Genomic DNA, 17134 nt, shown 5'->3' with positions numbered 1-17134 from the left:
GCAGCCCCCTTCAGGTACTTGGGTACTTTCTCTAGTTCCTCCATTGGGGACCCTGTGTTCCATCCAGTAGCTGGCTGTGAGCATCCATTTCGGTGTTGACCAGGCACTGGCATAGCCTCACAAGAGGCCGCAATATCAGGGTCCCTTCAGCAGTATCTTGCTGGCATAGCTCTACAAGTTTTATGTGCTAACTGATGCCACCAATGGAACACTGAAGGACATACCTGAATTCATGATTTCCAGAAAACAATCCAACTTTTGGACTATAGCATCACACTATCCTCTTAGTTCCAATATATGCCCTTTATGAGGGCCTGTCCTGTGGTTTTGGCTATACCTAGCCCGTCTCTACAGTTGGCTGTGTGAATCTCTTGCAATAAGTCTGTTTTGGTATGTTTCTGACTACTTATATTTTTGGTAGGTTGTTGTATCTTTCAAGACAGTATCCTGCTTCCTTCCAGGAAAGCGGCCTTAACAGTCTTAAAATTTCTGCAGCCACGGAGGGTGTGAGGGTAGTAGAGAGACATATTTCCCAGTGCATATACACAAGTGCTCTCATTTAAGTTTTATAATCATATTTTTTTTAAATGAGCCTCATTTTGGTACAGAAGACTTGAGAGGTTAGAGAATTCAACATTCTTTGCAATCTCTCCATTGTTAAAATAAGTTTTAGGCCTGATATTTATCTCATTTTCTTTTTAACATGAGGGGTAGGAGCTGTTTTTATATGCTATCATACTGTATTATGTGTTCTAANGATACTTGAACATTATCATACCCAAGTAAATATACTTATTTGTCAGTCTTACCTCCTTTCACTATTACACAATGCTATGAATGACTACTGTCTATTCAGTTCTGTAGCGTAGAAACATGGAAGTTATGGAGATGTACTTTCCTTAATCACCCTTACATTAAAGATTTATGAGTCCTATAGTTTCTGTTCAAATATTTCTTGAGCCTCTTGAGTAGTTCCACTTCCTTGCATCTCTACTACCACAAGTATTATGGTTTAAGTGCCAAAATGTCTGTTAGGTTTCTGTTTCAACTCAAGATGATTTTTACTGCCCTACTCTAACTTCAAAATGCCCAGAATATTCCTCAGAAAATTCCACTCTATTTATGTTACTATTAACACTTAAAACTCTGATATAACTTCTTTTTTAAAAAAAGATGTATTTACTTATTATATGTAAGTACACTGTAGCTGTCTTCAGACACTCCAGAAGAGGGAGTCAATCTTGTTACAGATGGTAGTGAGACACCATGTGGTTGCTGGGATTTGAACTCCAGAACTTCGGAAGAGCAGTCGGGTGCTCTTACCCACTGAGCCATCTCTCCAGCCCTGATATAACTTCTTTAGTCTCCCTAAATGCTGTCTAAGAGTTATAACTTGCTCAAGCCTGTTTTGTGCAACTACTGTAGAGTATCCATCATGCCTGTGCCTGCAACTAAGTTTCAGTTCATTGAAATTCCGATTCTCCTTTGACTATGAAACCTTTGTCCCATTCAGTGTTCACACATGCTGTTTCTTCTCCCTGAAATATTCTTTTTTCACACACACCTCTTACTCAGTTTCAGTACTTTATGGAAATGTTCTCCTTGAGATAATTAATGTAAGAGGGTTAGAAGGCATTAGTGCATGCTTAATCCCTTCCTATTTGGAGCTGACTGAAAATGGATTGCTCATTTGTGAGGGTTACAAAACTGAGCATCTCCAGACAGCAGGAGAAAAGGTCATTAATAATCTTTATTAAAATCATGTGGCTTAAAGCTCATCTCAATGTTCAAGACAAATACTGATTTTTTTAGTAATATTTATGTTATATAACAGAAGCTCCTGATTTCCATATGGCTAAATATATTATTACCTCTTTTATAAAATGGGGGAATAGAAGGAGAAATAAAATCTTGTTTTTATGACTCTTCCTTTTGTTCACATTGAACCACGGTTAATCATTGGTGTTTTGACTTGGGTTTCTATACTTGATAAAATTCACACTGTTTCCTCTGCCTGGACATCTTCTATTTCTCAGCCCTGATTTGGACCACTGCCACCGCACATATGCTGGCTTCCCAGATACCGTCAATCTTTATCTTTTTCATGAAACCTTGCTTCACTCCATGCATTGCACTTATCATCACTCAAGCACTCTAAGATGTAATTTACTTTGTGATTGTAATTTACTCTCGTTTGTACATATTTTGTCCTGGTTATGCTATGGGCTTCTAAGAAGTTGCTAATGTTTGATTTTTAAGAATACTTCACTGTTCCTAGCAAAATGTTTTGTTCAAAGAGTGATGAAAAGATATTTGCTGAATATATAATTCAGTTTAATGATTGACAATTTTTAGAGAACAGTGAGGAACCAAAGAACGAGATGTCAGAGTATCAAAAATAATCTGGTAGGACAATGGGTTAAAAACCCAAGAGTCAGAGTACAAATAAAAACTCTTCGAGGAAAGGGGAATTTGAGTCTCAGTTTATTTGGTTGAAATGATAAGATTATTAGTGATTAATGTGATGTGTCTCAAAGACCTCTGTGCTTGAGAGAAATATGCAACTATCAAGTGCTATCATTTTTTAGTTTAAAGTTAATAATGAAAAATTATTAACTTTAGTTAATAATTTCAGTCTGCAGAGGTATAATGCATGCTTAAATAACAAACAATGTTGGGGAAAGAAACTTAGCCCACTGCACAAGAGGACATGCAGTTTTTCACTCAGAAAAAAATTGAAGTTTCAAATATAGATTCTCAAGGAAAGAGCCTTAGCAGAGCTCAATAAGTTGGTGCCTTGAGAGTCAAAGAGTTGAGTAAATAAAACTGAAACACGGAATTTTTGTGGACATTAGCATTTCATTAGCTCTCATCTGTGTATTTATATAATGTGGTTAACAGTTTGGGGTGACTGATTTCAATTTTTATTCATTGGTATTGATATTGTATTGACATGGTTTTCAAATCCACCAGAAATAATGCTGAATAAACCTTTAAAGGCAGTAGTTCATTGATGTTTTCTTTTGAATATAGTACTCACTTTGAAGAAAAGTATTAAAATTTAGAAAACTCGAATTTTAGATGGCTGAAACAAAATCATTCAATCTTGTGTAGTCCTTATTATTCAGAGTCAAGAGAGATAAAGATCTCCATTGGACATCAAGGCATACCAATTTTCAATACCTCAGTTCACACTAATACATTTTATGCATGAGCTCATCTCTTCTTTTATATTATGTGCATTCCATGGTGCTTGTAAAAAAAAATTTCAACACAAGACTCATTGTATTCCATCACTCTTACATTCTGAAATTCCAGCCACCAAACAGAAATGATCTCATACTTGATGAATCAAGTCTTAGATGTAGGATGAAAAGGACTGATCATGGCTAGGAGAATCAGGGACAAGAAGTGTGATGGCCTTTTGAATTTTGTATTAAACACCCATCAACAAAAGAAGTTCAATTTTTTTTACCATCACTCTGATTACACATAGGCAGGCTTTCCTTTTCCTTGCATGCAGTCTTAGTAGCATGCACTTTCTTTGCTTACCAAAGTAAAAATGAAAAGCATTAAATATAAGTCAAAGAGCGTCAGTAATTATTAGAAGAAGTACTCTATATTGCAATGTAATTTTCAGAAATAAGAAAGCCCTGGTTGTAGCTTGGCATTCAGTATAATTGGACAGAACACCATGAATCTGTTCAGTGTAAAAATAGAACGAGACTTTTCTTGGTTTGCTGCACATTATTTTTTATTTGGTGTTTTATATTTTTGTATCATTAACATAAAAATACTATTTCTATTTTCACTTGATAATAAGATAAAGAACTACATTTTCTTTTTCTTTCTTTTTTTGGTTTGTTTTATAGGTTGAACAATTGAATCGAAATTAACGTAGTATTAACATGAACATGTACTTGTGATTTCATGAGAAAGAATTCCCAGCACGTCTATTAAGTTTAAGTATCACAGATGTGGTGGTGTTTGACTTTATTACATAACAACTGTTTATGATTGGGAGACAAAGTTCCTGTGAGTCAGTTATATTGGGTAATTTTCTAACCAGGACACGGTTGAGAATTAAATGCACATGGTCAGCCCATTGTTTGGGGCTGGAAACTTTCACAGTTGACTGTGGGTACTTTATGAAGATTTTTTTAAATAATATGCCAAACCAAAATTCATTCAGTTAGCATATTATTTGTGCTTAAGAACTGAATAAACATGGTACTAAAGTTAAGTTCTTTTTTTTCCCCCTCTCTCTATTCAGAGGTGTCCACTGTGACCTTTTTTAGGCGATACTTAAATTTCAAAGTATTTTCAGTTGTTGATGCCTGACTTTTCTTTTTTGGTCATTAGCTATTGGAAGTTACCCATTGAGCTCTTCTTTCTTCTAAACTTGTAATGTCTTCCCCAATCATAATCTTGCACAGACAAATTAAACATTTATACCATTGTCTATGCATTTACAAGATATCCATTGCTAATTCATGTGGTACAGTTTAAACTTTTCCTTTTTTACACAACAATTGTTTTCAGTGTAGTTATTTCTCAGTCTTCATCTTCTTTTACATACTGGTTTCACACCATAATGTGCTTATTGCTATTCCAACTTCAAATGCTTTTGGCAAGTTGTTCTGGAAAGAACTATAAATCTCTTAAGCTTTTAATCCTCTAGACCCTGTGGCCTCTGCTCTGCTGCTCTGGATGAAGCTCCAGGATAGCTCTACCACAGACCTGCACAGCTCCTCAGAGATATTCAGATGTTAATATAAGCAATCATCTGCCACTGTTTTCATACTGAGACCCAGGGCCTCCTCCACTTCTCTGTCACAATGACTGTGCTGGCTCTCCTCTTCTTGTCCTGGGATTACCTCTTCTTCTTGTCTTTTATTGACTCTTTTGCTTCCTGTACCACATTACTTTGTTTTTCTTGGCTAATTCTCTCACTTCAGTGGGAAAATTTTCTGGAAGCTTTTAGAACAAGGATATGTTTGAGATAATATAAATTTGTACATGTAGTTTTTTGAGAATTCACTGTCATGAGAATAAAATATTAGTCTGTTTGCTTTCCTGCCAACATTTCACTGGACTCTGAACTTGACTAAGAAACTTTAATAAATCAAAAGGAATTTTTATTTGACTTTATTTTGCTTATTTTTAGTGAGATTATGAAACCATAAGAATCAGATGTCTGGAACTTGTAGCTACAATACTCTATTGACATATGACATATTACAGTTGGTTTGTTCTTGTTTGATTTTAATCTTGTCTTTTCTTTCCCTTTCTTTTCTTTTTTGTTTGTTTGTTTATGTTTTCTGAAACACTTCTAGTATCCTTGCTGGCCTGGAAATCACTTTGTAGAACATGCTGGTGTTGAACTTTCAGTAATCCCCTAGCCTCTGCCTCTTAAGCACTGGAATCAGAGACATGTATTGCCATACTTGGTTCTAATCACTCCTTGGTGAAAAATATGTCTCCAGCAGTTTGTAAATTATAAAACTGAGAAAGATATAATTGACTCATGAAAACCAAGAGTGATATAAAATACATATAAAATAGCCCCACACTTTAATGGTATTATGTACAGAATGTAAACTCATAATAAGAAGTACACCTACTTATTAAGAAGACCCCCTCAAAGGGTAGTTTTGAAAATGGCAAGATAAAGAGGTAGGTGAAGACTAGTTCCTTATAAACTTCTTAATTATAGCATCATCTAACATCACTTTTGTTTGGCAGAAAACTAAAAGCAGACCAAGCTGTGATAAAGGTTTAAGACATGAGGGAAAGTTTTAGGTATTTTCTGACTTTGGGGGAAGCTGGAGGCTGCTTTATTAAAACAGGGTATTATATGATTTATTAGGGGAATATAACTTGCTTTTCCACAACTGTCATTTAGATGTTATATTAGTCAGTATTCTGTCACTATACCTAAAGCAAGAAGCTTAGTAAGAAAGAAGGTATATTTTTGATACAGAGCCTTGTAGGTTTTAGTTAGGGACCATTTGACCCTCTTGCTTTGGGTTTGGGTAGAACATTGTAGAAGCATACTGTAGTGAAATTGTTTACTTTGTGTCCAACAAGCAAAGAGAGGAGGGAAAAAAGACTAAGTTCCCATAATCCTTTTAAACTTCTCCTCAGAGGTATAAAAACCTCTCTGTAGGCGGTGCCTCTAAAAGGTTGTAGTAATTCCCAAAAGTAGTACTCTAGTACAAGCCTTTGACCCTTAGACTTTAAGGGCTATACAAGATCCAAACTACAGATGAAGAGGCAAAAATGAGGAACGTTGCCAGATAGTGATCAAGACATTGCTAGTAGCTTTAACAGTTGGAATTTAACTTCTCAAACTTTTTGTTGCCAATTGTGTTCTAAAGATTAATTTCAATATATGATCAACATGTTATATGATCATATGTTGAGTATTATATAAGAAATCAGAAATGTGAATCATCATATGAAAATGAAACAGCTAGTTTATGAAAACTAACTCAGTTCTCATTTTCCAATCATCATACTGTTCCAGCCATTTAAAAAAGATTTTTGACAATGATCTTAACCAATTCTACGGTAAAAATCAAATTTGATTTGGTCAAATATTGAATCAGTAAAAGTATTAATCACAAATCCTTTTCCTTGATTCTGAGAAAGACTGAAGGCCACCCTTAAAGCTCATGTTTCTGAGTTTATAAACACAGCGTGTTTTTAATTCCTCCAATAAAACTTATTTTGGTTAGGACAAGTAAAGACTCTCTATATACTCTTAATGCTTTGCATTGGGTTCATGGATAAGAAAAAATAATAAAAGCAAGTTTTCTCTCTCAAATTACAGATTTTATTTAGAAGATAAAATTTTTCATAGGTGGTAAACTTTCATTATTTGAACTGTATGTAGTTTAAAGAGTAAATTAAGAACTAAAACAAAAGGACTGGAACATTAACTGCTTTTCCAGAGGACTTAGGTTCAATTACCAATACTTACATTGCAGTATATCATTATCTGCAGCTCAGTTCCTGGGGACCTGCTAACCATGAACACTACATGCACTTGGTGCACAGACATACACAGACTAAACATACAGATACAAAAAAATAAATAAAAAGGAAATACAAAAGAAGAGAACAGACTATCTAGAGACTGCTGACCCTACATGCCAATCTACTAGCCAAGAAAATATCTCTACTAGAACTCACTAACAGTACCACCGAATGTAGAGATATGCAGTACAGTAGAAGCATATAAGAAAGAGTTCACAATAGCAATTATGAACATGTTGAGTACCACTAAGAGGATATTAATAAATCCCTTAGTGAAAGCTGTAAAAGTAACAATATTATCACAAAAAACTAATAGCTTTCCTATAAATATATACAAATATATATATATATATATATATATATATATATATATATATATATATATATGTTTGAGAAAGAAATCACATAAGCAGTATACTGTTGTGGATGGGCATGGTACTATATGTATTTTGATGCTAATTCCATTGCCCTTGGAGGGAATGCAGACAGGGAGTGAGTCACATACTGAGGTGACTTCTTGTGAACCAATCCCCTAATGAATAAAGGAGCCAATCACTGGGCAAGTAGGCAGGACTTCCTGGATGGGTGAAGGAAGAGAAGAAGAATAAGAGGGTTAGAGGCCTTTGGAAATGTAGATAGCGGAAGGGTAAGATGTAGCTGCTAGAATTTCCTGTTAACATGGTGGATTCATCATGATTCGCCACTGGAGGAATCAGAATTAATAAGGCTTACAAGACTCGGTTTTAGTTGTTGCTCCCAGAGATTAAGTTACCGTTGCTTCTGAGCTAAGTTTGTGTGGTGTTTTTTCTTCTTGTGAGGATTCGACTGGGTTCCAAAGAGAAAGGTACAGCGGCAAAGCGTGGGTTTGCCTGATGTGTACCACAGATGCCACGGGGGCTTTGAAGCACAGAGCAGGGATGGTAATTACCCGCCAGTGGGAACCTAGGGAACTGGGTGGAGAGATTGTGGAGTTCTGAATCAGAGTCTCTAGGAGATAAAAACAGGTCAGCCATTGCCCAGCAGTGCATGGCCAGCCAGCACCATGAGGGAAAAGTGTTGCAGGAATGTGCTGGTTCTTTTTAATATTTTTTAATATTTCATGCAAGTATACTACACAATAGTCTAAAAATGTATCTTGGGACAACTCTAACCAAGCATATGAAAGCCTTTTGTATAACAAACACTTTAATATGTCAAAAAAGAGAATAAGACAGAAGATGGAAAAAAACTCCCATATTCATGGATCAGTAAGATTAATATATTACAAATTGCCATCCTACCAAAGCAACCTACAGATTCAATGCAATCCCCACCAAAATTCTTCCCATAAATTGAAATGAAAGATGTCAGCTTTATATGGAAACACAAAAACTCTGGATAACTAAAACAGTTCTAAAAATAAGCAAGCTGCTGGTGGTATCACTATCCTAATTCGAAGATGCCCTACAGAGCTTAGTAACAAAAGCTGTTGCACACTCCCTCAATCAGCAAAGAAGACACAACCACTAGTTCTTCTAACAGCAGTTTATTCAGCAAGCTTCAATCTTCATCTCCCTCTTCATCCCCCTCAAACCCCGGGAAAAGCCCAATATATATGCATTCACACCAACCAATCACATCAGGCAACATAGCTTTGCCAGGTGAGCAAGCTCAGCCAATGATCAGCAGGGATAACAGCAGCAACCAAATAAGAACTTGTTTATTATAAGAGCTCTCTTCCTGTAGGTGCCATGTTGGGGTACAGCCCCAGGGACTGTGGTTCCCCACAAAAAGCATCATAGTATTGGCATATAAACAGACATGTTCATCAATAGAATTGAATTGAAGACTCAGACATAAATTCACGCTCCTATGGGACACCAAATCTTTGATAAGATTTGATACCCGAAATGTGTTAGAAAAGACAATGAGATACAGTCTAGATCTCATTGGCACAGGAAAAGAATTTATGAACAGAATAGGGAGAGCACAAGGCACTAAGATCAACAACCAATACATGGGTCCTCATGAAATTTAAAAGCTTCTATATAGGACAAAAGTCACCATCATTTGGACAAAGAAGGAGAATAAAGAATGGAAAAGATCTTTAATTATAAATCTGATTGGGCAATAATATCTAAAATATACAAAGAACAAAAAAAAGAAGTACAGCTGTGCAACCACAGTCTGTGGGAAGAGATGCATCCCAGAGCTGGTACTATCCTGAGAGGGTATGAATGTCTGTATGTACCAGACCAGGGCCAAGCTGGCCACACTTTGAATTGCTCACTTCAGTATGTTGTTTTGTAGTTTTGTTTCTTTTCATTGTGAACGGATTGGCAGGAGAATTATGAAAATCACTAATTTTTAGAGCTTCAACTCAAATCACTTAACCAGGAGATGAAATGCACCATTTGACACCTGGGCAACTCAGAGGTCTCCTGCCATACCCAGAGGGAGACCAAAGGACAGTTTCTCAATGAACATATCTGGAACTACTATAGCTTGCTGGAGAACTACTTTGGAATTTACAACATGGGACCAAAGAAGTAAAGTTTGAACATGAAAAGTTCATCTTCATGCAAATGAAATCTTATCCAGGACACACCATGTGCTTTTGGGTGAAATTCCACCCCCATGGATTATTGAAGAAGAAAGGACTGACTATTTGGTACTAGACAGACAATTGGTGAAGAAACTTTGAACATATGTCACAACATAAACTAAATCTAATCTAAATCAGTCTGTTGTTGTTGAGAAAAGTCTCATTCAATAATAAAGTAATGCTACCAGCACACACAACATCATGTAAAGAAGGTGACATCTAGAGACATGTCCACTGCCATGCCACATGGAGCTACTGCTTTCCAACACACAGCACAGGTGGACAGAGGACACACAGAGCCTTGCCTACTACCCCACAAGGCAGCACAAGTAGAGGAAGACAGGCAGAGACCTGCCCATTGCTGTACCACATAGCACAGGCAGAAGAGACTCCTAGAGACATGCCTATGGGTGAGCCATAGACATACAGAGACCTATCTGCTGCCAAGTTATGCAATGTGGGAGAGGGAAGATGTCCACAGGCCCGACCACTGCCATGCCACATGGCCAGACTGTAGGCACCTAGAGGCCCTCTTGCTGCCACACCATGCAGTGCAGACAGAGGAGGTCACCCAGATGCCTTCCAACCACTTTGCCTATCTGCAGCAGCAGTCACTACCAAGTTCAAGTATGTGATGGTCAAATGGAAGTGAAACACTTTGAGTATTATGAAAAGAGGTAGACCTGGAGACATGATGGTGGAAACAAATAGCGTATGGTGAGTAGTGCCCCGCTGCTTATGTTGTCACTGAGGGCCATGTCTGGGTCCCTGGCTGTACAGTGTCAGGAGTTGGTTTTGATGTTCATGGCTCATACTACCTACCACTAGAAATATACTACCACTAGGACATCTACATCTTCTAGTCTGGGCGATCTCCAGGGACTATGTGGATGTCCAGGGGCTGTGAATAACTGGTCCCACCACTCACTGGCTTCTCTGCTTGGGAGAATTGACTTCACTTCCCACCAGTTGCAGTATTCAAGCAAGTGAGGCCTTGCATCTCACCTGCACTGCACAGTGGAGCTGGCTCTGGTGATGGGAGCACTGTTTATGTAAGCCAAGGGCATGAGAATAAGAGAGTTGATCTAGCCTCTTGCTGATGATGGCATTGCATGTCCTAGCCAGAGTAGTGCTGGAGATCTAGTCCTGGTAGTGTGGATAAGGGAGAGCTGGTGGACTAACTCAGCTACCGTCCCAGCACAGATCCAGGGCTTTGAGTCGGCCCATCCCAAAATCTACATGATAAATAAACTGTTGGGGCTTGTGAAAGAGCTGGTCCTGCTAATCTAAAGCTGTAGACTATCCAGAGTACAGGGCAAAAATAGGATAACCGGGAGAAGTCTCAGTGAGGATCCAATAGTTATGGTGTCACAGAAGCCAGAGACCTTGAACCAGACCAATGACGCATTGCAACGAACATTTGCAAATAAAGATGGGGACAGAGGGGCATACTGTAGGACACACTATGACACACTACAGCTTCCATGATCAGATAGTTTCCGTGCTTTGCTTTGTTTATTTTTGTTTGTGTATGAGTTTTCTTTTATTGAAGGGAAGGAAGGAGTTTTAAAGGTGGAGGTTAGATATGAGAGGATGAGACAATTTGTGGGATTGAGGTATATGATGTAATACAAAGAATCAATGAAAGCTAAAAAGAAATCTAACACACATAAATAAGGGAAAAATAAAATAATGAAAGATTATAGTTAAAAAATACAAACAAATATCAAGAATTCAGTTAAAATGGGTCACAGAACTAAAGTGAAAGTTCACAAAAGATGAAATACAAAAAGCTGAGTGAGAAACATTAAAGAAATTCATGACAAAATGTATGATATACGTGTTCTATAGTGGCACAAATGTTGTGGGAGTAACCAACCACTCTCTGATTACATTTAAGTTCTACTAACCCAATGAGAAGTTACCCATGTCTGACACTGTTCTGGAAGCCAAAAGCCTGAGACTACATAGAGCGTGGACTGAAGGGAAAACCATACACTACTGTCCTTAAAGGATCCTAGTTGTACAACAACTCAACATTCTGTGATAGCTATAGACCAAAGTCTTATTCAGATATCATCAGAGATGCTTCCTCGTGCAATAATAAATGGGAACTGGACAGTGTGTAGTCAGTGAGAGATTTTGGAACACTCAGTACTAGACAGGATTAAAGTAATATCAAGTAACATCCTCTCCTTAGGGCTCAGGGAGCTATGCAGAAGAGACAGATTTTAAGAGCCAAAGGGTATAGATGACACAAAGGAAACACTATTATTATTATTATTATTATTATTATTATTATTATTATTATTATTACTATTATTATTATTATCATCATCATCATCATCATATTTATTTATTTATTTATTTATTTATTTATTTATTTATTTATTTATTTATTTATTTTGGTTTTTCTGAGACAGGGTTTCTCTGTGTAGCCCTGGCTGTCCTGGAACTCACTTGTAGACCAGGCTGGCCTCGAACTCAGAAATTCACCTGCCTCTACCTCCCAAGTGCTAGGATTAAAGGCGAGTACCACCACACCTGGCTGGAAACAGTATTTTTTTTTTTTTTTGAGACAACAGTACTCATGTATGTATGAACCCACAGAGACTGTGCAGTATTCACATTGACTTCATAGGTTCAAGTCAGATAAGGTCTTGATACTGAAAGGGAGAAGTGGATGCAATTTCCCACTCCTAACCAAGAATTTAGTTTTTTCCAGTGGGGTCTTACTGGGTATTAAATCATACATAAGGTTCGGTCCCATGTTCAGCAGAAGGTGACCAAAACAAAATGACCTCTGTAATGTTTCTGTAGATTTTTAAAAAAATCTCATACTTCTTTGTTTATTCATTAATTTTTTTCCTACTCTTGTACTTGTAAATTATATCAGAGTCCAGCTCCAGTGGGGTCTAGGTCCCAAAAAAGGAGTTGGAGTCGGTGAGGAATGGAAATTGACATGATTTGAGGTAAATCAGGCTAACTCCTGTGTTTATATATTTTTTAAAAAGGCTATACCTTTTATACTTTATATTTGCACAGTAGCTTGATAACAGGCAATGGTGAAAGCAGATGTAATGATTCCAAGGGTTATATGATCTTTTCACAGATTACTTTTTAACCTTTTTTTGGCCCTGTTTTTGATATCCAGAATGAAAGAGATAATAATCTTTATTACAGTATTTTTACTTGAAACAAAAGCAATAAGGTCAGCAAACATCTAAATCCTTATTGTTCTTTTTAGGTTTAATAACCACACCAGGTGCCCTTTATATTTTTTTCCTGCATGCTATCAGCCTTTTTGGTCGGGAAGTGCCAGACTATGAGTCCTGAGAAACAAATCTATAAGAGCAACTTTTATTCTTCAATGGTCATGATGCAGTGTTTGACCATATTAGCATAACAAGCATTGAACTGTTTTCTAATTGCATTCTTATGTGCCTTAGTCTTACAAAATGGGCTTGTTCTCATACACTCCATGAAGGTAAGGTCCTCATAACTTACAGTTTCCAATATGCCATATCATTATAATTCCTTCAATGTATGTTCCTGTATATGGCAGCCAGGGAGGGGGGAGATAAAGCTAGTCTAGTTTCTTAACAGAATCTGCTTCTTGTGGAGCAGGTCAGATCTTGCCATTCATCCTGTAAGTCATGTACCTAGAGCATCTATCAATCCTAGGCACTATTCTATACTTATTAACTGAACTTTTGTCCTCAACAGCCATGACCTTTGATTCTGGGTCTAGGCCCATTGCTTCTCTCAGTAACATGCCAAACAGTTCCTGGAACCATCTTTTAGTTAATAAACCTTATGTTCTCTGGTATTGTTGCAAACAGGGCTACAATGGTGATTCTTATATAGGAGTAGGCAGAGTTATCACACTATATGGTTCCACGGTGGTGGAGACGTTTTTTTCAAAGAATCATTTTGTTTGGAGAGATTGTCATTGTGTACATTTACATCCTCTACCAAAGCTCACACAAAACTTCCCAAAGGGAAAAAGGCATAAAGAAACATCCATAATGCATAACAAAAATCATCAAAGATGAAGGTGAAAGGATGGTGAATAGTTCTGATCTGCAATGTCGATATGCTGAAACTTTTCAAGCAGCAGTGGTTGCCATGAGGTTCACATCAATATTATTGCTTCCAATTTTGTGTTTTTAATGTTTTTATATTTTTGTGTGCTTCTTTTGCTTTTTTTTTTACTATTTATTTATTTGTGTCTGATTTATTTCACTTTTAGTTTTTCCACTTGTTTTCTAAAGAAAGAAAGAGAGAGAGAGAGAAAGAGAGAGAGAAAGAAAGAAAGAGAAAGAAAGGAAGGAAAAAAGAAAGCATTGACTTGGATTGATGGAGATATGGAGAGAAACTGGGAGGTGGGGGAGGGGAAACTATGATCAGAACTTCTCTTAATTTTCCATTTAAAAAAGAGAAGAAAATAAGATGCACAAAGGAAGAGAATGGAATATGTAGGTTAAATAGGTTTTGCTCAAATATAATATTCTAATGTGGTAGTTGACAGTAATTAGTAAGTGATAAACAAAATAATAAAATGTCAGTGTGCAAAACAACCTTGACCGGCTCCTGACATTGCTCTGCCTCCTATCAATCAGTCCTACCAATTACCAGCATCACAAACCCATTAATACGTTTCTGCTTGAGAAGAAAGTGGCATGTGAGAATCCTGTAGAGTTCAAGGGGCAGCAGTGAGGTGTAAATATCCTGTGGAAGGAAACCAACAGTGAAAGAGAAAATGATTTCCCAGGTGTTTCTGCATAGGTTGCTGTGATTTGGTCCTTCTTCTAATAATGTGTGATTCAGAATCTAACACATTAGTGACTCAGGGGAACCACTGTATATAAGTACTCCAGTTACTCAATTTATTTTTAAAACTGGAAGTATATACCAAATATGAAATATTTCTATGTTTTTATGATGTTTTAGGTGACTTATAATAATAATTACTATAAAGTGTACTTGCAATTTCTTATTTTGATGCATCTTACTTTAGGAATGAAGTATTCATATATTTGTGTTTATATAAAGGAAAAAAGAAAATTGGGTTGACAAGATGGCATGTCAGGAAAAATCACTTACCAATAAACTTGTCATGGAAGTTTGAGCTCTGGAACCCACATGGTAGGAAGATTGAATAAACTTATTCCTGCAAGTGGTACTATGCAGACCCCTAAATTAATTTATAAGTTTTAAAACAAAACAAGAGGCCCCAAATCAATAATTCAATAATTAACAATCAGAAAATATAATTTTCTAGTGTGCTTTTGATTCATTGTTGCCCTAGCGTATTAGCCAAATCAATTCATTTTCAACATGGGAAGGTCACTTCAAAAGCAATGCATATGTTCTTGGCATTAGTCCCAACTTTGAACTTTTGCAGTATACAGAGAAAATGTGTTAATGACGAGAACTGCCAGTCTAAGTAAATGACAGAGTGCTGGATATAGCATGAGTGAAGGCTTGACCTTCTATATCAATGAGGCATTTCAATAATCTCAATTTGGTCTCAATTTGGAATTATGATTATGAAATAATGAGACTATGCGCGGGGGAGAAAGAGGATCATGGAATCTCTATTAACTCACTCACGACTTCTAATTTGTTTATAAGTACTGTCAGGCAATGTTTTTCGAAAGGCTCCTCAAGCATATGAAAAGAATGGAGGTCATGCTAATTTTTTCAGCCTAATGAATGTCAAGCAAATATATATATATATTTTGGTGAGGTTCTTCCTAAATAATCTGAATTGGGTAGAAGCATGTAAAGATGGTCTCTTTCCCAAGACACATAGACAGTCTTATTTAGCTCACCCACATCAGCTCAGAAAGGAGATTGGATTGGGTAGGGAGCTGGGGTTGGGGAAATACAATCATGTGTGGCTGCCTTTGACAGATGCAAGACATTCAAGAAACCCTGTATCCAGCAATGCCATAGGTTATAGCAATTCAAACCTACAACCTTCAATCAGGCAATTCTACTTCTGGCCCTACCTTGGTATTACATTTTTGGGGACTCTTTCTTAGTTAAAGAATGCTTTTGCTTGATACAGCGATCCAGACACTATTTAGTCACAACACTGAATTAAAAAAAAAAATCTCTGCGGTTTTAAAAATGTTTGGGAATCTAGACAATTGTCTGAGTATATTCTTCCAAAGGCATCAGAGTCCCCAATCTGTGAGAATAAGAAATTCTTCAATGGTGATCTTACTGCAGGTAACTTTCTGCCTTTGGACAGTTTGTCCTCCTTAAGAATAGCTCAGGCTAGCCGGGAGTGGTAGCACATGCCTTTAATCCCAGCACCTGGGAGGCAGAGGCAGGTGGATTTCTGAGTTCGAGGCCAGCCTGGTCTACAGAGTGAGTTCCAGGACAGCAAGGGCTATACAGAGAAACCCTGTCTCGAAAAACTAAAAAAAAAAAAAAAAAAAAAGAATAGCTCAGGCTATGTAGAGTGAGGCAGGACAAAAGTCTTATGGTGGAAATAAGTGACATTTACTGAAGGTCCAATGTGGGTAAGCACAGTTGTATGATAAACCCACTTTAAGTCATCATGATGATTTCAGTAGGTGTTTAAACAACCCTATTATGTTTTCAAAAAATGTTGAGCCATGAATGGTGTGAGAACAAATTCTACCCAAAAGTCAAATATTAGGGATCAACCTTTATGCCCAGTCTCATTCTGGGATCCGTTTTGATTGTTTCTTCTAACCTAAACTTCAGACACTTTGGCTTTGATTTAGTATTATATGTCATAGTCTGTTTCCAAAATCATAAAAGTCTCTACCTATTTCCAGTAACTCCAGCATGACTGACTGAATAAAATGAGCAATTCTGAATACAGTCAACACTGAGGTGCATTTATTGTAATGAGAAAGAAAGTGGGACTCTGTCTGTACTGGGCCACAGGATAGAGATTCATGGCCTTGAGACCCTCCCCTAAATAAATTATAGCTACAAGAGACTATAATTTGTACAGAATAGCAATGTATTGTTCATAGTTCTGAAGACCAGGAAGTCCAAAAGTCCAAGATAAAGGATCTGCTGGGTCATGTCATGAGAGAAGACAAGGGGGATATGAGAGAGGGGGGAGGAGAGGGAGGAGAGAGAGAGAGAGAGAGAGAGAGAGAGAGAGAGAGACAGACAGACAGACAGACAGACAGACAGACAGACAGACAGACAAACATACAGAGGGGAATAAATATCATGATGTTTTTTTTTTAATTCTTTAATCATTTTTTACAGTCCAGACTTTATTTCCCTCCCAGTCCACCCTCTGACTGTTCCACATCCCATACCTCACCCCACTCCCACCCATAACTCCAAGAACATAGTCTCATCCTCACCTTCACCCCACCAGACCTCCCCACTCTCTGGGGCCTAAAAAGTCTCTTTTAGTGAGGGTTAGGTACATCTTCCCTGACTGAGTCCATACCTGGTGGTTCTCTGTTGTATATGTGTTGGGGGCCTCATTTCAGCTGGTGTATG

This window comes from Mus pahari, chromosome 4, assembly GCF_900095145.1.
Source record: "Mus pahari chromosome 4, PAHARI_EIJ_v1.1, whole genome shotgun sequence".
NCBI classification, from domain to species: domain Eukaryota; kingdom Metazoa; phylum Chordata; class Mammalia; order Rodentia; family Muridae; genus Mus; species Mus pahari.
Note: the sequence above shows the minus strand (reverse complement) of the source record.